General features: G+C 40.7%; 1 pseudogene across 1 annotated transcript in view; it reads right to left on the reverse strand.

Moving 5' to 3' along the window:
- Positions 1 to 619: 619 nt before the first annotated feature.
- The window catches only part of LOC309552638, a 38,285-nt pseudogene continuing 13,530 nt past the window's right edge, over positions 620 to 25,374 (reverse strand). Inside the window, exons 2-3 of the transcript in view lie at positions 2,065 to 2,237; positions 620 to 1,371 (exon numbers count right to left, since the gene is read on the reverse strand). The product of the transcript in view is annotated as an uncharacterized misc_RNA (transcript). The remainder of the gene's footprint in view (positions 1,372 to 2,064; positions 2,238 to 25,374) is intronic.

Genomic DNA, 25,374 nt, shown 5'->3' on the forward strand with positions numbered 1-25,374 from the left:
ATGTTGGCGGTGTGTGAAATCATGCAATTCCTGATATCGATCTGTACTTCACATAACATCTTTACCATCAAACCAATACCTGACATCCGCATTATCCATTCACTGAGAGTCTCCAATCACTCGATCAGTATTCTTGAAACCTTTCTCAAGTAGTTCTGGCGGATAGATGCGGGTAAAGTTAATACATACTGCTGGTATTCTCATTGGGGCCTTGGTAAATAGTAGCAGTGAAATGGCCTTGTCAACCATCTGAGCACCGTCTTCTATCTCAGCTAGGGTACTGGGTATACCTAGTAAGGGCAAAGTCTTGTGTGAGATAGGTGAATGTGTACATATCCAACACTTAGTGATTTCCAACTTCTTGGCAGCTTGCAACTGCATAGCAACAAAGGAATTATAGAAGGGTTGTCTCAGCTTAGCATGTAAGTCTCTCTTCAGCCTTTGATCAAATCCAGACTCTGTGGTAATGTGTAACCTTTTAGTCATTACAGTAGCATTGAGGGAAAAGGTATCATGCTTCTCACCTTTTTTTATCATGCGAGTCCATTCATACATCATGACCGTGATCCACACCAAAGCTTCTCCACTCAGGATAATTCCTCAGAGATGCATATCAGCTCTAGGTACTGTAAGAGACATTCTTCCGTATTCGTAGTCTTCTGGCTCGAGCCTGAGTCAATGATGGAGATGACCTAGGAGGTAAAGGTACAGAAAAGTCCTTGCCAGCAGTACACTGGCCTGTATGTTTGTTCAAAGCCACTGCTTTCTTACAATGGGAACCATACACCCAATACTTGTAATCCTTTAGCTTTACAGCTGTGGGAGACACAAGAATAATCTGGAACGGTCCCTTCCACTTAGGGGACAGAGTAGTCTTCGGGGTGTGATTCTTGATGTACACCCACTCCAGAATTTAGTCCATGAGTCTTTTCACTTAGGTCCACTGGTTGTCCTGCTTTAGAAAAAGTATCAGAAAACACGTTCGTGTTAAAGTCACTGTTTCTGATGTTACATAAGCTGTAGGAAGTCTTTTAGGAGGGTGCCCAAACAATACATCTTCTCCTTTGGGGTAGTCCTGATAGTTGCTAGGGCTATAGGCAATGCTTCTACCCATGTGCTCTTTCCATTAGTAGTCATCTTGGCCAGATACCTCTTTAGGGTTTGATTACTGCGTTCAACCTTCCCACTAACCTGTGGTCTATATGTGGTGTGTAACTGTTGTTTCATACCTAAGATATCTACTACCTCTGCTATTAGTTTGTTATCAAAGTGTGTACCTCTGTCTGAAGAGATCACAGCTCCCATACCAAACCTAGGAATCAATTCTCTAGTAAGACACTTAACTACTGTTCTGGCATCCTTATTCGCAAACTAAAAGTTACTTAAATCGGCCACAAGGGGGCATATCTGAGAAGTCAATTTGCACAATTTTGAAACGGCTCCTCAGTATGCGGAATGTGTTTCATAGGGGTAGGCACTGGTTTACCTATGTTATGCATTTGACATACAGTACATTCATTAACTTGTTTAGCAGCATATGTGTAAAAATCTGGTGCCCACCACTGTTTGTTCATAATCCCTCCTGTTGAGACATGGCAATGCCCATCGCTCAAGGCCAACAATGAAGGAAAAAGAGTCAGTGGAGCAACCAGTTTATCATTCAACCTCCACAGGCCATCTGGTCCGCAAACAGTTCTTTCTTGTAGACCAAGTGGGTCAGTGGGGTGAACTTTCCTGTAGGGCCTTGACAACCCCATGGTCCACTTGAAGATTTGTGACCAAAAATATCGGGACTACATGTGGCTGATAAGAATGAATAGCTTCTTTTGCATATTTATCTGCCAAAACATTCCCAACCGATACACTGTCATTAAACCCGGTATGTACTTTACATTTAATTACTGTTACTTTAAGAGGCGATTGGACTGCAAACAACAGTCTGTCAATTAACTCTTTGTGTTGAATGGGTGTTCCTGTTGCTATCAGGTAACCCCTTTCCTGCCATAATTGTGCAAAGCTGTGCAATATACCCACAGCATAAGCAGAATCACTGTAGATATTTACCGTATCTAATTCTGCTAGCTCCAATGCAACACAGAGAGGTGTAATTTCCGCAGCCTGCGCTGACTTAGAATTTAGCAGAATTTCAGTATGCAGTAGTCGGCTCTCACCGTCAGCTTCCGGTAAAAAGGTAGCCGGATTCAGAGTCTGGCAGGGCTGAATTTTTAGATTAGAAGCTGATAACAAAATCAAATGATAATGTGCTATCCTTTGTACTGCGAAGTGTTTAGTATAGGCACTATTTAACATAGCCTCCAAATTACTGGGGCACATTAAATACAAAGTGTTGCCTAATACAATGTCTGCAGTTTTTTTTTCAACCAGTAGGGCAACTGCCGCTACTGATTTTAGACATCCAGGTAGCTGTCCAATGGGTAACTGTAGTACCCCACTGGGCGATGTCTGGCACAGAAGTGTTGCATTAACACCCCATTCGCATGTCCATTTATTTCTGTGCAAAATAAATAGAAATCTTTGCTATAGTCTGACAAACCAAGACTGGGCACTGTTAGCAAAGATTGCTTGATTTGTTTAAATGCCTCCCTAACTGAAGGGGTTAACTCTTCCGAAGTGAATTTATAATCGCTTTTTGTTTGTCCTTTTAACAATTCCTATAGGGGTCCTACACTGCCCCTCTTTGGATCTCCAGTTCTCCCTTTTGACCTGGGGACCCCAAAATTGGAAATGTACACTACCCCTGATGGGGGATAAGGGGGTTCCGTCACCTGTACTGTAGAAACTGACATTCCCCTGGCTTTATGTACCTTTTCTCTAACCTTAGGGACTTGCATTTTCATTATTTTAGTTTTTTTCCTTTCTCTCTATTTTTTTTCCCTTCTTTTTGTAACACTTCACAAGCTATCTGTGCTATGTCAACCAACTCGGGGACAGGTTTAATTCTCCAGCCTGCTATGCGGAGCTCCATTTTCTTTTCTAATCTCAGACAACAATCCACTTACAAAAATATTTATCACTTTAGGTTGTTTCACGTCATCTTCACTTTCAGTCACCCAATCACTTTGCTTCTATATAGCATCTTTGAATCTATTCTAATAGTTCAACATCTCCTCACCTTCCTTCTAAACAACATCCAATAACATTCGCATATTCTGTCCTTTATCAAACATACTTGTTACCCATTTCTTTAGAATTTCATTGTATCAATCTTTGTTTCATACGTATTTTGGCCATGTGCCTGTATCCCCAATATCCCTGATTCATGCGCACTTATTTATTTACTGCAAATGTGTTCCATACATACACATATATTTTTCCTCAGGTACTGCAGAATCAATCAAAATCCACATATCTATATATGTAGCTTGCTGAGTTTTCTCCATTCACATCAACCTTTTGTACCATTTCTTTTAAGACTCTTGGCAATGTTTGGGAGATTTTCTACAATTGCCCTAATTTCTTGGGGTTTCTAAGGGACATACAATTTCCCTATCCTTGCTGTATACTAACCTCCATCACCTATTTTTAAGGGCATTTCTACACCAGGTCAGTTACCCGGACTTAAAAACAAGAAACGAAGATGGCTTTGTCTTCTCGTCCACTAGGACGCTAAAAAAAAAACGCATTACTTCACTGTAAAAGTGAGTAGCATCGGATGGTATGGCCATCAGTAAAGATGGCACATCAGATACCACTTGTATGCTAAAATCAGTTAAAACTATAAAACTTTTGGCTCAGTGCCAAACTTAAAAAAAACGTTCTACTTTTTTTTCTTTTTTAGTGTCATTTTTACAAAAATCTGACCAGAGGTTCCCCTCCTTCAATAGAGGACACCCTTAAAATACCATTCAAAAACTATAATCAGATAAAAAGTTAATCTGATTTAAAACTTTTGGCTCGGTGCCAACAGGGTCCAATGGTCACACTAATTGCGGTAACCCTTTCTGTGCAAAAATATATTCCATAACTTTAACGGGACCGAAAATATTTACTGTTGAACCCTTAATTGGCAAGTAGCCAATTTTCAAAATTTTGCAGCAGAGCTCCCTTTTATACAGGGACTTATGAGCAAAATGTAAATTCTCATTATCTATAATTCTATATATAAAAAATAACCTCAAAGTGTCCTGCCAACTACGGCGAACTACGTTTTCCCTGATAAAACTGTTTCTATTACTCTTCCTTATCTATATGTTAAAGTAGCTTTTTCTGAACATATTTTATAGGGAGGGGCTTCACCTATTTCTTTTTCTTCCCATGCTGCTCGACATTTAATTCCCCCACAATCAGACATTTTAAATAGCAAGTTAAACAAGGCATCAATTTTTAGGCATACTCAGAATAGCCCTCTGGTGGCCACCATTTAGAGGGATCCTCTTCATACGCTTTTTTTGTAATTTTGCACCATTTTACATGATGTTTGAGGGCGTCTGGATCACCACTCACCATCATCTTAACGATGGGTGCACCTGGATGCAATTTAGCAACATTTAAGCCTGTTTTCTTTGCTATTTTTAATACATTTTTGCTTTAGTTTTTGTAAGCCCGAAGTTTTTCATAATGGGCAAAACATTTTTATCAATTAAATTTCCCATTTTATTATTTCTCGTTACCACTTTAAGAAATGACAATATTTGGAGATTCTGGGATCAAGAACTCCGTTTCTTTATTACACCGGTACTTATTATGACATGTTTTTAATCTGTTCTATTGCTCGTTTGGACGTCTCCAAAACGAGTGAATATAGGCGAGTCTTTCTCTTACTCCCTAATCCAAAGAACACTCAGCAGATTACACAGACACTGGGGTTTAAGGCAATACCTGCCCTAATACCTCCACATTTGTCTTTCAACACCACACACACACAATCCAGAAAATAATAATATCTCTGCTGAAATCATCCCTTATATATATATATTGTCATTTCTTGTAAAAGGAGAATTAAAAAAATATTTTTTAGAAAATAATATTTTTCATACACTGTATCTCCTATTGGTACCATTTAATAATCTCAGTAACCATACACAGACAGAATGCAATTAAATTCAAAGGATACGTGTTACCTTTCGTAGCCACACTTATCCCAACCGGCACACCACCACACATCAGAAAAAGACAGTTTCATCATGAGAAATAAAAATGTTTTCTCACCTGAGGCCTCTGTGCTGTCCCTCCTGTTGTACGGTGGCAACCGGCGGGTTTCGATACGGTCAGAAAGACACGGTTCGTCGGGTCACCAAATGTCAATTTCATGTTAAGTTCAAGCCATGAAATAATCTACGCCAATCAGGTTTGCATCTGTTCAGGTAAGCTTTACTGAGATTACATGCGCACGGACCACATCTCATACAGAAATAGAGAATGTGATGCCATATACATTTTTGATACATCCTTTTATAGAGAGTTTATCACATTAAAGCCAATGGCGGGCATAGACCCAAAGACATAGTCATACAAGATTACACAATATTTCATTAACAGCCATAATACAGCCTTTGTTGATTATTTTAGCAAAGTCTTGGTCATCTTGCTCTAGGAGAAGGAAGGGCGTATGACAATTAAAAATGATGGATAATATGCAATTAATGGCCGGTTACTGGAACTATCATTATCTAAGCTAATATATATTTGTTTATCTGTTATTCCGGAAAGTTAGGGAAGTTCTCTTGGCTGGACATCTCATGTTAAAGTTGACACATATTCATAATAAAAGACAACATAATAAGACTAAAGACTGAATTTCTGAAAACTACGATGTTTAAATATATTCAGGGATTAAAAGGGGACTCTAGACTGCAGTACTGATACATGAATACATAATATAAAAGTCTTTAAGAGTCCTCGATATATTTTCATCTTGACAAATGCAGCGATGTACAGAGACATCCCTGATGGAAACCTGCTCCACCCTCTGGACCTCAGACTGGAGCAAAGGTTCATCTTCTAACAGGACAACGACCCTAAGCACACAGCCAACATAACAAAGGAGTAGCTACAGGACAACTCTGTGAATGTCCTTGAGTGTCCCAAACAGAGCCACACTTGAACCCAATTGAATATCTCTGGAGAGATCTGAAAATGGCTGTGCACCGACGCTCCCCATCCAACCTGATGGAGCTTGAAAGGTCCTGCAAAGTAGAATGGGAAAAACTGCCCCAAAATAGGTGTGCCAAGCTTGTAGCATTATACTCAAAAAGACTTGAGGCTGTATTTGATGCCAATAGTGCTTCAACAAAGTATTGGGCACAGGCTGTGAATACTTATGTACATGGGATTTTTTTCATTTTTTATAAATTTGATTGACTGTAGATATCCACTGACTGCAAGACCGCTATGTATTCCTTTGAATTTAATGGGAACATTTAGCCCCCCTCTCTGACGTGTTGTGTCCCATTGGACTTTTTCAAAGAATAGGTGGAGCTTCAGGCGTATCACATTTACATATACAAAGCCAACCGCCGAGTGTCATAGAAACATGTAAACAAACCCTTGCCACATTGAATTAGTCCCTGTAAACATCTCCTGCCCACATGTTAATGCAGCAGAATGATCAAACCTAACTACTCCTAATACTGCTGCTCTTATACATAATACAACTATAATAAATACACTGCACAGGTTAACCAAAAGTTTTTGTCTAGGGGAGAGGAGAAAGGAGATTTACTTACCTAAACCTCTGAACTCCAGTACAAGACTCATCTGGGCTTTAAGAACATTAAGTCACATTTATAGTTTATGGAATGTATATTTATTTAATGTTTATTTGAACAATATAGTCACTTTTAGGTTTTGTTTTTATTTTGTCATTATCAGAAATATTTGTTTTAAAAGAGTGCTGCACTGTTATTTATTGATAAAAAAACAGTCCATGGTCAGTACAGGCCACAGACAGAGGCAACAATGCACTGGTGTGGTGGAGATCAGGAATGCTGCTGCTTCCTGCACTGTCTCTGGTGAAACTGTACTAAAGTTGCATAGATCAGGGACACTGATGATGGCTGCACTGGCTCTGATAATAGTGGCACTAGTTTGCTGGCTGCACTCGTATGGTGACACTGGGATTGGTGTAGTGACAACAAGGGACACTGTTGCTGGCTTACACTGGTTTGGTGACACATGTACTGGTGTAGTGGTAATCAGAAAGACTGTTGTTGGCTGCACTGGTCTGGTATGGCAATCAGGAACACTGGTTCTAGCTACACTGTTCTGGTGACATTGTGACTGTTGTATTTTTTAAACAAAATGCTCCCATTTGGTTTGCTAAATTTACCATGGAATGCAAGCAAGAGCAATTCTTTGTTAGGATTTACATATACTTTATTATAGCCAGCAAAAAGTATTGCTTAAATTTCAACCCAAAGCCTTGCAGTACAGGCCCAAGAGCTATGTCTGGCAATATTTTTCTCATTACCCAATGACATGAGCTCCTTAGAGGTCTTAGTTGCACTTTTTGAAGCTTTATTACTCCATTTATAACCCAAAAAGTTATTAGGTTCAGCACAGCCATACAAAAAAAAAAAAAAAAATCAATGTCTGACCATTATTGATTCTCTTGCTTCCAAAATCATATGCTTTCAAGAGATCAAACCGTCTATAAATAGTACAATATGTTTGCAGAGATGAAAGGAGTTGTAAAGGCAAAAGGTTTTTTATCTTAATGCATTCTGTGCATGAAGATAAAAACCTTCTGTGTGTAGCAGCCCTCCCAGCATCTCCTAATACTTTCCTGTGGTCCCTCTATTTCCAGCCACGAGTCCCTTAGCAGTCCGATACTCTCTCTCCTGATTGGCTGAGACACCACTGCGACACCATTGACTCCCACAGCTGTCAATTAAAGTCAGTTAGCCAATCAGGAAACAGAGGGGGTGGGTCCGAATGACAGCTCTGTGTCTGAATGGACACAGGAAGCTGCAGCTTGGCTCGGGTGCCCCCATAGCAAGCTGCTTGCTGTGGGGCACTCAACAGGAAGGAGGGGATAGGAGCAGCAAAAAAGGACCCGAGAAGAGGAGGACCCAGGCTGTCCTGTGCAAAACCAACTGCTCAGATGACGTAAGTATAACATGTTTGTTATTAAAAAAAAATAAATAAATAAACTAGACTTTACAATCACTTTAAAAGAGAAGTATGGCCAAAGTGTTTTACTTTTTTATTACGTATGTTTTTACTTTTGAAAAAGAGATAGGTAGAGAGAATACATTTCCATGGTTGTAAATGTAAGAGGGGCCCACATGTCTTAGGAAGTAAGGATGATCGAACTTTTGAAAAGTTTGGTTCGGCCAGAACATCCGAACTTCCCGAAAGTTCGGCCCGGATTTCAGAACCCCATTGAAATCAATGGGACCCGAACTTCGGTAATCAAAAAACACCATTTTTAAGCCCTAAAACCCAATAAATGCCCCTAAAAAGTGCCTAGGGTTCTGGGTCATGCCCCATTAACTATTAATCACACAAAAAAAAGTTCTTAAAAATTGTCATTTTTGATAAAAAAGCCAATTTTCAGCTCTGTAGCATGTCCAGAACCATGAAAAAAAAAAGATAATTTTTCAGTAGAACAGGGATGTGGGTCGGGACCCTCCTTTAACTTTAACACCTATATGATCTTTTTTTCTGGTTCTGGACATGCTACAGAGCTGAAACTTCACAGGTACACCTTTTAGACCCCCCAGACACAAAATCACATAAAAAAGTTCTTAAAAATTGTCATTTTTTATAAAAAAAAAAAAAAGCCAAAAAAAATGCCTTCTATTAAACCGGCAAGGTGTTACAGGAGCGAAGCAAACCCCCCTGTCAGAAAGTTTTCTAATACAAACGATCTTTTTTTTTCTGGTTCTGGACATGCTACAGAGCTGAAACTTCACATGTACACATTTTAGACCCCCCAGATACTAAATCCAAAGTAAAAATCAAAAAATCTCTTTTTTTTTTTTTTTTAATTTTTCAATAATTGTCTTTTTTATCAAAACTGACAATTTTTAAGAACTTTTTTAGTGTGATTTTGTGTCTGGGGGATCTAAAAGGTGTACCTGTGAAGTTTCAGCTCTGTAGCATGTCCAGAACCAGAAAAAAAAAAGGATTGTTTGTATTAGAAAACTGACAGGTCCACATCCACTCCACTGAAGCAGAATGGACATAGACACATCCCGCTGTTTTCTATGGGGCGGTCGGATGGAAACAGGCCACCTGTCAATTTCCATCCGATCCGATCTGCTAGATGGATGGGGAATGGGATCCCAATTCAATTCTGATTGAACCGGATCTGATGCAGGTGGGTGTAAACAGACACATGTTCATTTACATCAGCTTCTCCATAGAAAACAATGGGTGGTCCGATTTGGCCCACTCTAAAAATGACCCGATTGGTCTGCTTGTGTGAAAGGGGCCTAAGGCCTTGTTCACACTGGGCATAAACAGCGTACCTTTACAGGGATGCACAGGTGTTCCTTGCATCCCGTGCAAAAAACTCTGAAAGCTGTAAGGGAACAATGAAAACCTCTAGATTTTCTGAGAAATTTGGATGTTTCCATTTTTGTGTATGTTCGATTTTCCCCATTTTGCAAAAAGGCGCAATCTAAAATTTACAAATAGGGGTTATTTATTAACTTAATACAGGTTAGCTTTTATATTTAGCAGGATTTTTGTAAAATGTGCTGTTTTTTTATCTGCTAATAATGATTTTATTGTATTTCTAGCAAAATGATTGTTTTGATAAACATTTGCCCAAAAATCATTGTGCCCTAATAATCAGTAGCATCTTATTTTTATTTTACTGGTCATGTGCTTTCAGAAAATACATATGGTTTGGGTGGTCTTTAACAAACTCTGAAAGCTGTAAGGGAAAAATAAAAAAGCAGAGAAAAAATTGCAAAAATGGCCTGGCCAGCTAAGTTTAAAAGTGGAGCACATGGCCTGGCAGCAAAAGGGTTAAACAGTATAATCAACATATAATTTTTTTCTATCAACAAAACATCTATGTTTTCATGACATTGGCTGATTTGTACCAGCTCCTAATGGTTTCAGATGAAATTTGAAATGCACAATATTCATTAACTTTAAATGCATCTAAAATTACATCTGACATTAAGAAAAGTATTACCAGCATCTTTAAAACTTGATTCAATGCATAAAGTACATATAATAGATAAGGTGTCATTTACCTTTGTACTTACTAATATCATATATATTGTTCATGTCTGCAGTGTGCATAAACTTGATATGCTTTGCCTGGAGGCAATACTAGCCAGTATGGCAATGGCTGATGGGTTGTAAGTAGGTTAGCCGCTCAGCTATGCTAACCCTAATGCTCCTCAAGGTGAATCTTGAAAAATTGATTACTTGCTCAAAACATCAACCTAGTGTTGATGCCATCCATCTTTTCCATATAACAGTTCCCCCAAAGAAAGTAATGAAGGAAATGCGTGGTTATTTATGTTCATTTCACCTAACCTCCTTCTTTGGCATTCATAGCAACTTTTACGTGGGAATATTATTATTTAACCACTTTACCACCGGAGGATTTTGCTGTCTTACGTCCAGGCCACTTTTTGCGATTCGGCACTGTGCAACTTTAACTGACAATTGCGTGGTCATGCAACGCCATAGCCAAACGTATGTCCTTTTTCTTTCCCACAAACAGAGCTTTCTTTTGGTGGTATTTGATCACCTCTGCTCTTTTTATTTTTTGCGATATTAATAAAAAAATGCGAAAATTTTGAAAAAATAACAATATTTTTCTATTTTGACAGTTAAAAAATATCCAATATATTCAATTTTTGTCATATATTTAGGCCAAAATGTATTTAGCTACATGTCTTTGACAAAAAAATTCTCAATGAGCGCTTTAAGACCGGAAGATTTTACCCCATTCCTGACCAGGCCATATTTTGTGATTCAGCACTGCGTTAATTTAACGGACAATTGCGCGGTCGTGCGATGCTGTACCCAAATTAAATTTATGTCCTTGTTTTCCCCACAAATAGAGCTTTCTTTTGCTGGTATTTGATCACCTGTGCGATTTTTACTTTTTGCGCTATAAACAAAAAAAGAGCGACAATTTTGAAAAAATAACAATATTTTTCACATTTTTTTATATGAAATCCCCCCCCCCCCCAAAATTTTTTGTAAAAATCAAAATTTTTTAACATTTTAAACCAATTTGTTTTCTGCTACATATTTTTGGTAAAACAAATCACAATAAGCATATTTTGATTGGTTTGCACAAAAGTTATCGCAGCTACTAACTACGGGAAATGTATGTCATTTTTATTGTTTTTTTTTTAACTAGTAATGGCGGCGATCTGGCGGCGATCTGGCGGCGATCTGCGATTTTTTTGCGGGACTGCGACATTGCGGCGGACATATCGGACCCTTGACTGACATTTTTGACACTTTTGGGGGTACCAGTGACATAATTACAGTAATCAGTGCTATAAATATTCACTGTTACTGTAAAAATGACACTGGCAGGGAAGGGGTTAACTTTTATTGGTGATCAAGGGGTTAATGTATGCCTGGTGCTTACTAACGTGTGTGGGGGGAGGGGACTGTGTGACACAGGCACAGATCGCAGGTTCAGCTATGCTGAATCCTGCAATCTGTCCCTGCCTGTCACTTAGGAGATCCTGTGTAAACAAAGCGGGCGTATTTCCACACTCGATCCCCGACGATCGGGGAAGAGCAACGGTGATCACTGCCTCTCTTCCCCTGGCCCGTCTCCTGTTGTGACTGAATACAGCGGGAGCGAGCCTCCGGCGGCGCGCGCGGCGCCCACGAGGGGAGGAGTCCAGTGACGTAGGTCTACGCCGCTGGACGATAACGAGCCACTTTGCCGCAGTACGGTCAACGTGACCGGTCGGCAAGTGGTTAATAAATGAACACAACTAGAGTAATCTCATCTAGAAACATTTATTTTACAATGAGTGAAAGCAAAAACAGCTAATAGCCTGGGAATCTACGAGATTATTGAACCCCCCAATGACCAAAAATCTCTATGGGAAAAGAAAATGAGAGCATTGCTCACACAGCTCTAACATTTAAAAAAAATAAAAGTTAACATATTTGTGGATGGGCAGATGTGATAACACTTGTAACATATCATTTTGAACATGAGGTGGTATCCGAAAAGAGTGTATGCAAAATTCATGCTTATCCTTTTTTTGTTTGTGGCTAGAGCTTGGGTGGAGCAATGTTAAAAGAGGAGTATGTGTTTTTTTTATTTTTTTCAGAATGATACTTACCTAAGTGGATGCAGCATCAGTCCAATGCTGCATCTGTCTCCCGCTGGCTCTGACTGAGAACCAACCCCGCCGAACCCTTGTTTCTCAGCCCTCTGAGCAGTGAGCTGGTGACGGTGAGCCACCGCTGTCTGATCTGCCCCCACTTACCTGTACGTTTTCTCATTCAATAGCCACTAAATGGCGCCATCGCGCCATAATTGGCTAGCGGGGATGTCAATCAACGCATCTGGCAGACCCAATGTCTGCTGGCAACCTATGAAAATCCCCACGAGAGGCAGAACTTCTGCAAGGGGAAAAGATGAAGGTCTTATGTTCCTACTAAGCAAGAACCAGGATCTTTGTCTTTCCCCAAGACCGTGTAACTCCCCCACAGTTAGTAAGCACCCCTTAGGGACACACTTAACCCTTTATTCACCCCTTATGGTAACCCCTTCCCTGCCGGTATCATTAGTGCAAAGGCGGTGCATTTTTTTTTTTAGCACTGATCACTGTATTAGTGTCACTGGTCCCCAAAAAGCATCAAAAGTGTCAGTTAGATATCCGATTTGTCCGCTGCAATGTCGCAGTTGCGCTAAAAAAATCGCTGATCGCCGCCATTACTAGTAAAAATAAATAAATAAATAAAAATTCCATAAAAAAATTGCATTGTTTGTAGATGCTATAATGTTTCAGCAAACCAATCAATATACGCTTATTGGGATTTTTTTTTACCAAAACCATGTAGCAGAATACATATTGGCCTAAATTGATAAAAAAAATATGATTTTTTTAAATTTTTTATTGCCTGTTTTTTTTAGCAGAAAGTAAAAAATATTGTTATTTTTTTTTAAATTGTCGTTAAAAACCTTCCGGTCCAGAAGTGGTTAAGTGAATCTAACCCAAAAACAAAAATGAAATAAAGTATTGCATATAATATATAATCTTGCAAATAACACTTTCTGCCCCTTTTTGGATAGACTCATGGTGCCGAAGGCCGAACAGTACCTCAAACTTTTCTATATTACTACTTAAAGTAAACACTACAAGTCATGGTGTACTTGGCCACGGCCATTTATTATTTAAACAAATACACAACATGTGGGATGTAAAACATATGTGATATTATTAGTCCAGCCAAAAAGCTCGAACTAATCCATGTGTACAAACAATAATACATTACAACATGTAGCTCAGCCAAAGCGCTCGAGCTACCCATTAACTTAAGCCCCGTACACACGTACCGATCGTCGTCATACAAACGTTCGTCTTTTCTCCCCGGGATGTCGATGTCTGTTGAAAAGTGCAAAGACAGCACAAGAATTTTGCCCGCCGACTTCAGCTGACTGCAGAAGTGATGTCATGTAATGGTTAACTTTCCCTGTGTTTTTTCTTTTCTGAGCATGCCCAGTCTTGCAAATCTGCGGTCTGTCGGCTGATTTCTGTACTGACTGGCGAACAATCGTCCGTTCTGGTGTCGGCATACAAAAATTTTTATGTTTGCAAGAAAGACTCTTGTCCACAGAATGTGCGCAGACAGCTGTCGGAGGCACCATACTAACAAGCGTACAATCGGCAAATCTTTCGTCCGCCGACGTTTGTATGACGACGATCGGTACGTGTGTACGGGCCTTTACTTTAACCACTTGCCGACCAGTCACGTTGACTGTACTGCGGCAAAGTGGCTCATTCCCGTCCACCGTCTCTGGAATCCTCCCCTTGTGGGCGGCGCGCGCGATCGTCGGGGAATCGAGTTTGGAGATCCGCCCGCTTGTGTAAACAAAGCGGGCGGATCTCCTAAGTGACAGGCAGGGTCATATTACAGGGTTCAGCATAGCTGAACCTGCGATCTGTCCCTGTGTCACTCAGTCACCTCCCCCCACACACGTCAGTAAGCACCAGGCATACATTAACCCCTCCCTCTCAAATAAAATTAACCCCTTCCCTGCCAGTGTCATTTTTACAGTAACAGTGCATATGTATAGCACTGATTACTGTAGTAATGTCACTGGTACCCTCAAAAGTGTCACAAATGTCAGTCAAGGGTCCGATCTGTCTGCCGCAATGTCGCAGTCCCGCAAAAAAAATCGCAGATCGCCGCCATTACTCATTAAAAAAAAACACCAAAAATGACAGAAATCTTTCCCTTAGTTAGTAAACGCAATAACTTTTGCGCAAACCAATCAAAATACGCTTATTGTGATTTTTTTTTACCAAACATAGGTAGCAGAAAACAAATTGGCCAAAAATTAAAAAAAAATTTGATTTTTAAATTTTTTTGGGGGGAATTTCATATAAAAAAATGTGAAAAATATTGTTATTTTTTCAAAATTTACGCTCTTTTTTTGTTAATAGCGCAAAAAGTAGAAATCGCACAGGTTCTCAAATACCACCAAAAGAAAGCTCTGTTTGTGGGAAAAAAAGGACGTAAATTTAGTTTGGGTATGGCGTTGCATGACTGCGCAATTGTCAGTTATATTTGCACAGTGCCGAATCGCAAAAAGTGGCCCAGACGTAAGACAGCAAAATCCTCCGCTGGTAAAGTGGTTAAAACATCCCTAAAGAAAACAATAATGGGGCCGCAACAGTATAAAGGGTGGGAGGGAGGGACGAATCTTCTTGCTTCTCTCCCGCTGACTACTTAACCTAACGGAATGTTCTTCTTTTTATAGGGAAATTCTATATCTCTAGGTTGCTGTTTCAGTCAATTACCACCAATAAAAGGTAAGTAATGTCTCTGACCAATTAACTTGCACTTTAACTGACCAATTGTACTATTCTTTTAATAGATCAGTCAACTTTATCTTAATTAACCAATGACTTAATTTCTTGTTAATAACTGTTTTCCTGTCATGCCTCTGCCCCATACATGCAGTGTGTGTACAGTGTGACCCACCCTGCATTTGCATTCCTTCACTTTATTGATGGAGGAAGCCATTGTTGTCACACTGGTTAGACTTCAAACATGTCTGCCTTTTTTGAGCGCCATTATATGGTATTAGTAGCTTACATGAGTAAGATAGCTTTATCTTATAATATTACAAGAAGTAGCGAGGGCATTGTATTTTCTAGTAAGTTCAACAGGTATTTTTTTACTTGTTAAAAATGCTGTTAGCCTGGAAACCAAAGGTAATGCAGCCACAACTTCCAATGACTGGTAAGCTGCAATGTATTATTTTTGGTTTTAGGTTTAGTTGAATATACCATGAAAAAGAACATTAAACTAACAAAACAGATCAACTCACCAGCACATAATATTTTTGGGAGTTCGCTTAACTTTAATGAGAAGTACTGTTTCTTGGGAGCAAGCACAGAAAATATCACAAAGGATCATACTAACATGTTACATTATTCAGGTTATTGATAGGGTAGTACTGAATATTCTGTACAAGGCTTCATACCCTAATAAAAAGGCCAGAAGGAGGAGTACTGTGCATTATTTCATCCTTAGGGCTCTTTCACATGGTCCGCCTCCATATGCGGATACGTGCTGCTCAGCGGGGATCGATCCGTGATCCCCGCTGAGCCAGCGGATGACAGCTCCGTCTCCACTTGCAGTGCAGAGAGGGAGGTGTCACAGCTCCCGCTGCTCTCTATGGGGAATCGGATGAGAGCGGACCGCCTGTCCGCTCTCATCCGATCCCATCCGATCCGATCCCCAGGATGGATGGAAAATAGGGTTTCCATCCGTCCGGATTTCACGGACAGGATCGGATGCGGATTGCAGCGGGTGTCAACCACCGCTGACATCCACTGCTCCCTAGGGCTGAATGGGGCATCCGATCAGATCTGCCTTAAAAACTGACAGGCGGATCTGATCGGACCGCCCGTGTGAAAGAGCCCTTAGGCTTCTTTCACATGGTCCGCCTCCGTAGGAGGATCCGTGCTGCTCAGAGGGGATCGATACACAGATCCCCGCTGAGCCGGAAGGTGACAGCTCCCTTTCCACTCTGTGTGCAGAGAGGGAAGTGTCAGAGCCCCATGCATCTCTATGGGGGAATCGGATGAGAGAGGACCGCCTGTCCGCTCACATCCGATCCTATCCAAATCGAACCCCTGGACAGATGGAAAATAGGGTTCCCATCCGTCCGGATTTCAAGGACAGGATCGGATGAGGAAGGCAGCGGGTGTCAGTGGACATATCTCCCCTGACATCCGCTGCCCCATAGGGATGCATGGAGGATCCGATCGGATCCGCCTAAAAAACTGACAAGCGGAGCTGATCGGATTGCTCGTGTGAAAGGACCCTTACAGAGATGGGAATTTCTGTTAAAAATGAGTAACACTATGCAAGCATTTTCCCTTTTTCTTTAAAAAAAGAAAAACACTACAACAGTTAAAAAAAAAAATCAGCAATTAGCTTGACTAAACTAAGCTGAGAACAAGGAACTAGTAACAGCTGAATCTGTGAAACTATTAGGCGCTATATTCTGCCAGTGCTATGCTGACATCTTCTGGTAAACTTCTAGTATAGACTTCTTTCAAATTCAATAAATAAAAGGAAGATATTAAAGGAGAACTTCAGTTTATGCATGAAAAGCTGATGTACAGGCAAACAACTAAATAAAAAGTTTGTATTTTTATGGTCCTAAGATTTACACATTTCTACCTCAGAGCACAGCCTTGTCTAGTAGGTCAGGAGACCTGATTTTATATTTTAATTTTTTTTGCTGCAGTTAAAGTAGATGCAAACCTTAAATACTTCCAATTTCCTTAAAGCGTAACTCCACCTTTGTTGAGAAAAAAAACATTCTCCTCTGGGTGATCTCTGTACATTGCAAGGATTTTAACAAACTTTGTTGCAGATTCATACCTTTTGTTATTCTGAAGAAATCATTGTTTGTTCCTCTGTGCCGAGTGAGTCAAATGGGAGTGGTTTCATAATTATCAATCAGCTGTGGCAGCTGCAGGGCTATAATGAGGAAATCTGCTGGGCCTGCATCCCTTTGGAAGTGTTCCTATTGGGATTATCTCACCAAAAATTACATTTTTGTTGCAGGGGATGCCAGAAATCTGACTTGTATCTTAGGCAGACTTCTGGGAAAATTGGTGAACCAATCACACAAGCAGGAAATTATGTTTTTGGGGTGTGGTCAGTACACATTCTGTGTACAGAACACCTCCAGGTAGCCATATTGCATTGCATTTTCAGAAAATTACAACAGCTGCAGTTTGAAAAGGAAAGGTTATTTTTAATAACATTCAATTACATTGCAATATGATTTGTGTCACAATTGTCTACACTTTATTGTTTTTTCTGTATTTGCTATTTTTTTTCCCCACAAAAGTGGAATTTTCCCTTTAAAATGTAATGACACTTTAAAATATCTGTGACGGTGCCAAACAGTGGTGGCTGTTGTGTTGAGGGCGCAGGGGCGCCCCCCCATCCATGCGTCTGGCCCCCTAATCTACATGCGGGGCGCCAGACACATGGAGTACAATGGGATTTTTTTTTTTTTAGCCATGTGATTAGAGCCAGAGGCTCTCACAGGCTAAAAAAAAGGGTGGACCCGGGGCGCAGAGCAGTGCGTCCTGGGCCTACCCATTGTGTGACAATAGCGAATGAAAATTCCCCTATGGCATGACTATTAGGTATTATTTCAAGGGAAGAAGCAGATTTAAATATATACAAAATTATCTTTGAAATAACATTTTAAATCTTATAGAGTATGAACTTACCAGCAAACTGAGGAGGTGTCTGTTTTGAACATAAGAGATGATAAGCTGCTGGGTTACTAGGTAGTTGTTTTTACCTCATTCATTATCCAGAAAAAATGCAAACTAGGAATGCATCTTGAAAAGTTTTACATACCTGTAGCTTGATTGAACATAATATAATATAATATGATGCAGATGCATCCCTAGTTTACATATAGAAACAACAGTAAGAACCCGTACTGTGGGTACATTTGGACAGCAAGTGCAATTTAAATAGATCAATTTAGTCGTCATTAGGGACAAAGAAAATAGGACCACATTGTAGCTATTGAAATAATATCAAATGATGATAAGTATATTATGTGTAGTGAGAGAGTAAGGGACTGAGAACACTACTTCACCCACAGAATAGCAAACTGTCAGGTGGCATGAAAAGCATCAATATGCTAGAATTATTGGAGTAAAAAAATAAATAAATACATTTGGGACACAGAAACACATAATTTTTTAAAACATATCGGATATACACCCTATACTACTAAATGATGGAATAGATGTAGGATGATGGCTGAGCATGTAAGTACTGTATATTAGCTGATTGTTGCATGTTTGATATACACATGTGTGTATATACTGTAGGTGTATAGTCTCTCTATCTACAGTATCTCACAAGAGTGAGTACACCTCTCACATTTTTGTAAATATTTTATTATATCTTTTTATGTGACAACACTGAAGAAATTATACTTTGCTACAATGTAAAGTAGTGAGTGTACAGCTTGTATAACAGTGTATATTTACTGTCCCCCTCAAAATAACTCAACACACAGCCATTAATGTCTAAGTGCCAGCAGCACTCATGCAGCCCCAGACCATGACACTCCCACCACCATGCTTGAATGTAGGCAAGACACACTTGTCTTTGTACTCCTCACCTGGTTGCCGCCACACACGCTTGACACCATCTGAACCAAATAAGTTCATCTTGGTCTCATCAGACCACAGGATGTGTTTTCAGTAATTCTAATCCTTAGTCTGCTTGTCTTCAGCAAACTGTTTGTGGGCTTTCTTGTGCAACATCTTTAGAAGTGGCTTCCTTCTGGGATGACGGCCATGCAGACCAATTTGATGCAGTGTGCGGCATATGATCTGAGCACTGAAAGGCTGACCCCCCACCCCTTCAACCTCTGCAGCAATGCTGGCATCTATTTCCCAAATACAACCTCTGGATATGATGCTGAGCACATGCTGAGCACATGCACTCAACTTATTTGATCGACCATGATGAGGCCTGTTCTGAATGGAACCTGTCCTGTTTAACCACTGTATGGTCTTGGCCAGTGTGCTGCAGCTCAGTTTCAGGGTCTTGGCAATCTTCTTATAGCCTAGGCAATCTTTATGTAGAGCAAAAATTCTTATTTTCAGATCCTCAGAAAGTTATTTGCCATGAGGTGCCATGTTGGACTTCCAGTGACCAATATGAGAGGGTGAGAGTGATAACACCAAATTTTAACACACCTACTCCCCATTCACACCATTGAGACCTTGTAACACTAACGAGCCAAATGACACCGGGGAGGGAAAATGGCTAATTTGGCCCAATTTGGACATGTTCACTTAGAGGTTTACTCACTTTTGTTGCCAGCAGTTAAACAGTAATGGCTGTGTGTTGAGTTATTTTGAGGGGACAGCAAATTGACACTATTATACAAGCTTAACACTCACTACTTTACATTGTAGCAAAGTGTTATTTCTTTAGTGTTGTCACATGAAAAGATATAATAAAATATTTACAAAAATGTGAGGGGTGTACTCACTTTTGTGAGATACTGTACATAAAGGCATCTCACAAACATGTAATTCAACGGACTGGCTTTGAAATTTGTGGTCTTAACATATGATTCAACAAATCCCTATGAGTCATACCTGGGTACATTCACTTTTCCTAATTAGAATGCTTCTCATAGCAGATAAACTTTTTGTGCTTCTCCCTCTACCAATCTGTGCTGTCACTGTTTAGCCTATGGTTGTGTCCTGCCTGTGTATTTCTTACCTCCTTGCTGCAGTGCTTCTGGTAGATCTGTGATTCTATTTACGTTTTGTTTGGCTTCTGTGCTCATTTATGGGCATTTCCTGCTATACTGTGAGTTTTTTTTCCTTCCCTTCTCGCATCCTAGTGTCTATATAAGACACGCAGGCCGTGTTGCCTGAGTAACTTCCTAGTTCTCTGAGCTCCTGTTTGCCTAGTATTTCATGTATTCAGTGTCTGAATTCCTGTGTAATGACCTGGCTTTATCTTCTTATTAAGCTTGTCTGCCGCTTGCCAGGACCTCTGCTCGTTTCTTGGATCCTCTTTAGTCTCCTGCCATCCATACTCTGCATACGCGAGTGGTCCTCATATTACCAGCAGGGTGTACCTGGGGGCTGTGACCTGGTTCCAGCTTCCTTCAAGTCCATCCCACCATCAAGGGCCCTAATGAAGAAGCAGGCTGGGGCTTAGACTCTGTGTTCTGGGGAAACCCAGGTTGGCGTTCTACAAGGGCTCACTACCACAGAAACCCGATACAGGGCACTGTTGAACAGGGCATTGCAAGAGGCAGATACAGAGTCAGGTTAAGGTAATTATGTTGCTTGTATTATAAAAAAATAAATACATGTATTTATTTTTGAATACAGAGTTGCAATAACTTGTTTTTAAATCTACCTGGATATCAGCTCTAAAGGAAATTTGACCTGAGATCAATATGGGGACTACTGTTGCTGACTAGCAAACAGTCACTTCCAGCGCTAAGAGGTCCTCCATAGTGAAGTACAGCAAGGACAACACTAACTTAAACCACGTAAGTGGATGCTGCCCTCCTCAGACAGGTTGGTCCGATTGGTACTAAAAAACAAAATAAAAATGGAAGGTGCACACACCTAATGCATTACCATAAAACCATTTATTCAATAGTGTGAACAATATAAAATGGGTACTCACAAAAAAGGTGAAAGGGGCAAGCCATAAAACAACACACAACGCTGGACGGTGGGACACGCATGTGTCACATTTACATAGCAGGGTAAACATCTGAAGTGTTTCAGGGCGCATCCGCTTCCTCAGACCTGGGCTACCAATTGCTGACCAGTTACCTGGCTGAATCTATCCCCAATACTGATTGTAGCCAGCAATAAATGACTATTAATTGTGATGTTTCTGCACAGCTGCAGCTGTTAGGCTTTAAGCCTCATAAAATTGGAGGATCTGAATGACATTTGTGTTTACTGCGCAAGCATCAAACGCTTACATAAGTGTAAACAATGTCATTCAAATTTTTAGCATCACAAACCTGTGAAAAAAGTTATTGTTGTGCTTGTCACTGCCATCATTAATCTGGCCTAATCTTACCTTAATGTAATATAACACTTTATACAAACTATTTTTTTTTCCTGTGTATGTCACTATTAATGTTGGAAAGATAAAAAAGATAAAAAAGCTCTAATATGATAAAAGACATACAATCACTTTACCATTACATGTAGATAAAAGTCACAATAATTTTCTATTTATGTAATAAAGTCTTGAATGTGCCCTAAAAAGTAATGTAAAATATATTCGGGTAGACTACAAATGGCAAAAGGTATAACGTGCGGAACATAAACATCTGCAAAAAAAAATGGAAAAAGAAAAGCACTGGTTCTCAAGGGGATTTAGGAGGAATTTAAGTGGTAAAAATAAAATATTACCCAGTGTCTAAGTTCCTGGGAGCCCCAAGTACCAGTGTATGTCCATAAGTCTTTTCTAAAAATGTGGCTACCACTGGTGAAGTGCACCACGGCAGTGGTCATCTGAACCTATTATAGGCGCAAACCTCACAACTATATTATTTATTTGAAAGAGCCTTAACACAGACATAAAAGGGTTAGTGTTGCTGTTTCTGTTCTGGCAAAAGTGAAATTCTCCCCAAATAACATGACCTTGATTCGGGGGGGGGGGGGGGGGCTGGAACCAAAGAACTGCGATATTTGCGGAGAATATTTAGTGACCTATCCTATATTGCCTTGCACCTCCACAACAGCCAATCAGAGAGCAGAAATAAGCAGGGACATGCAACCCTATGTCAGGAGAATGCTCTTTCCACATGGACTCTGGATACCATGGGACTGGCTAACTACCAGATTGACAAAAAAGATCCATTTTGAAATTCTAACCATGCCTGGCCGGCAAACATGTGATTTCTTCCATTTAGTGGTCTATGCCTAGCACACTATGCTTACTGTATGTCACCAAGCCTAGAAAAACTAGGGTTAGGGTGACCATACACTATTCATTATGATACATCATGTACAATCTACCAACAACCATGTAGTACAACAGCCTGCTGAGTTTCATATAAATGCAAAGAATTGTTTACATCTGTTCTGATATTCTAAAGTTTTTGCAAGCGTACAGAAGAATGTACACAGAATGCACAATCAAATTGGATAGTGTGTGGACAGCTCTGGTGCACTTTGTTTTTCAAACTGAATCAATATATTTCAACGGCCAGGGAACACAAATAGAGAATACAAAACCCCAGAAAATTCATATTACAAGTATATTTTACTTTATTATAAGCCCAAAAAAATGGCTCTTGATCCTAGGCAATCAGAGGTTGGACAACACATGCATTTGGATACAATGGGGACATCCAATATCGGTCACAGACTCTGGCCAAGCACATAAACTATTATTCACCAACCGACTATTATTCACTATTGTTCACAACTCACAAACTACCTCTAGAATGCCAGGGTGTTTTTGCAAGTTTACTGAAAAGTGCCAATCCCCCCAACCTATAACTGGCCTTTGCAGTAAGGTGTACATAGAAGGGCAATGCACAGCACAAACAAACAAAAGATTTTCCAGCACACTTACCAGCCAGCCTGCAAAACAAACAAATTGGCCCTGTCTAACAGTTTACGTTAAAAAACAGAGGGTTTTGTTTGCACACATTTGCAACGATATGATTAAGATGCAGTGGTGGGCTTCCTCCATGCATACCTGACCATTAATCTATACATTCTTATATTCTACTATGGAGGCTCTGGAAATGTAGAGTTAGATTCCACACTCCGCAGTATATACAGAGGTCCCTTGGCGTGGGTACTGCAGCTTATGCATATATTTGCAAATGTGTGCAAACAAAAGCCTCTGTTTTCAAAGTAAACTGTTAGACAGTGCCAGTTTGGTTATTTTGCAGGCTGGATGGTAGTTGTTGATGCCATTATTGCCTTGCACCTAAAATAAATCCACTTTCATAAAACACATTATGTGGAAAACCTCAAGATGGCTACTTCAGGGAACCAGGGCCTCAGGGCATACAATTCTTCTCTAAGCTAAGTAAGCATTTATTCTACTAGGTGACTAGTAGCTTTCTGTTCCTTTGTTATTCCAATTGCAGTGTTAGGACACCTTTAATAAACTGTATACAAACATCCTCTTTATTATATTAAAAACACTCCACAAACAGGGGTATGTTACCAACAAGCCAGCTAGAGGATATTTATCCTGGCTTAAGCTTGTCAAAAAGGAAGACAAAACATGTAGGCAAAGTGACATGACCCAGGGAAACTTGTCCTAAGTTCACACTAATTGAACATTAAAGGAGTAGTACTGCTTGCAATTGCAGAATCTGACCCTCTCTCTGGGAAAACTCAAAGCAACATGGGTTCAGTCTATTACCCTCGGAACATTTGGGAAGCCAGCCTGTTGGTCAAATGCCATCTTGAGGTCTCTCTACTTCTAAAGTGTTTTTGGATTCATAAATAAGGTCAATAATAGCATCAATGACCTGAATCAATGCCCTGGACAAGGTGGGCTAGCTCAGTCCACAAACTAGGCCAGATGCAACCCAGGAGGAGTCAAAATAAAACCCAAATAAACCCAAAATAAAAAGGATCGCTAAAAACCTCATCATCTCTGAAACTGTGTGGCTGCCATGCAGTGGCAGATGTTATTTTTTTTCCTCCATGAGGTTGTAATGGTGCGCAGAAGTTTCTCTACTTAGGCAGAATCTGCAATGGATAGCACATGGTATCCAAACATGTTGCTCCTGGGAAAAAAACTTGCTAGTATCTGAGGTGAGGAGATCAGGTATTGTTCTCCTCTACTTCTTCTGTAGTCAGGGCCAGTGCTACCACTAGGCGAGCTAGGCAGCCGCCTAGGGTGCACTGCCACCTAGGGTGCAGCCATGGCCAGTGCCACATTACTCTCCTGTCACCTCCTTGTCCCTGATAGGTGTCACCTCTAGAGAGGGGGGCAGTGTGTACAGGAAGAGGGTGTAGGGTTAAAGGGGGGCAGTGAGTATAGGAAGGGGGGTGTAGGCTTAAAGGGGGGCAGTGTGTATAGGAAGGAGGTGTAGGGTTGAAGGGGGGCAGTGTAAGCAGGAAGGGGGTATAGCACTAAAGAAGGGCAGTGTGCAGGGAGGGGGTATAGCATTAAAGGGTGGCAGTGTGTATAGGAAGGGGGTGTAGGTTTAAAGGGGGGCAGCATGTATAGGAAGGAGGTGTAGGGTTGAAGGGGGGCAGTGTAAGCAGGAAGGGGGTGTAGGGTTGAAGAGATGCAGTGAGTATAGGAAGGGGGAGTGTAGGTTTAAAGGGGGACAGCGTGTATAGGGAGGAGGTGTAGGGTTGAAGGGGGGCAGTGTGTACAGGAAGGGGGTGTAGCACTAAAGGAGGGCAGTGTGCAGGGAGGGGGTATAGTGTTAAAGGGGGGCAGTGTGTATAGGAGGGGGGTGTAGGTTTAAAGGGGGGCAGCGTGTATAGGAAGGAGGTGTAGGGTTAAAGAGGGGCAGTGTGCAGGGAGGGGGTATAGCGTTAAAGGGGGGCAGTGTGTCTAGGAAGGGGGTGTAGGGTTAAAGGGGGTAAGTGAGTATAGGAAGGGGGATGTATAGGAAGGAGGTGTAGGGTTGAAGGGGGCAGTGTAAGCAGGAAGGGGGTGTAGCACTACAGGAGGGCAGTGTGCAGGGAGGGGGTACAGTGTTAAAGGGGGCAGTGTGTACAGGAAGGGGGTGTAAGGGGGCACCATGTATAGGAAGGGGGTGTAGGGTTAAAGGAGGGCAGTGTGTGCAGGAAGGGGAGTGTAGGGTTAAAGAGGTGGGCATCATGTGCATGAAGGGGGGCAATGTATACAGTCTTTTTTTTTTGGGGGGGGGGTTGCAATTAGCTGGTCTTGCCTAGGGCACAAAATAGTCTAGCACCGGCCCTGTCTGTCTGTAGCCAGGACTGCACTCGCTCCTGCAAGCCCTGCAAGAACATAGAAAAAAATATTCATCCTGCTGTGAGCCATGTGTACACTTGTAAATGGAGTTTCCTAACTGGACAGTGCATGCAGAGGTGCATAAACATGTCTATCAGCACACAAATTCAAGTGCTACAGAAAAAAAAATTTAGGTAGAATATGCATATTTCTTTTGGTAAAAATATTATTTTATCCTTTTCCTTGCATTCTCTTTCTGCATAATTGTAG

The sequence above is a fragment of the Pelophylax lessonae genome, assembly GCF_965119305.1.
Source record: "Pelophylax lessonae genome assembly, chromosome: 4".
NCBI classification, from domain to species: domain Eukaryota; kingdom Metazoa; phylum Chordata; class Amphibia; order Anura; family Ranidae; genus Pelophylax; species Pelophylax lessonae.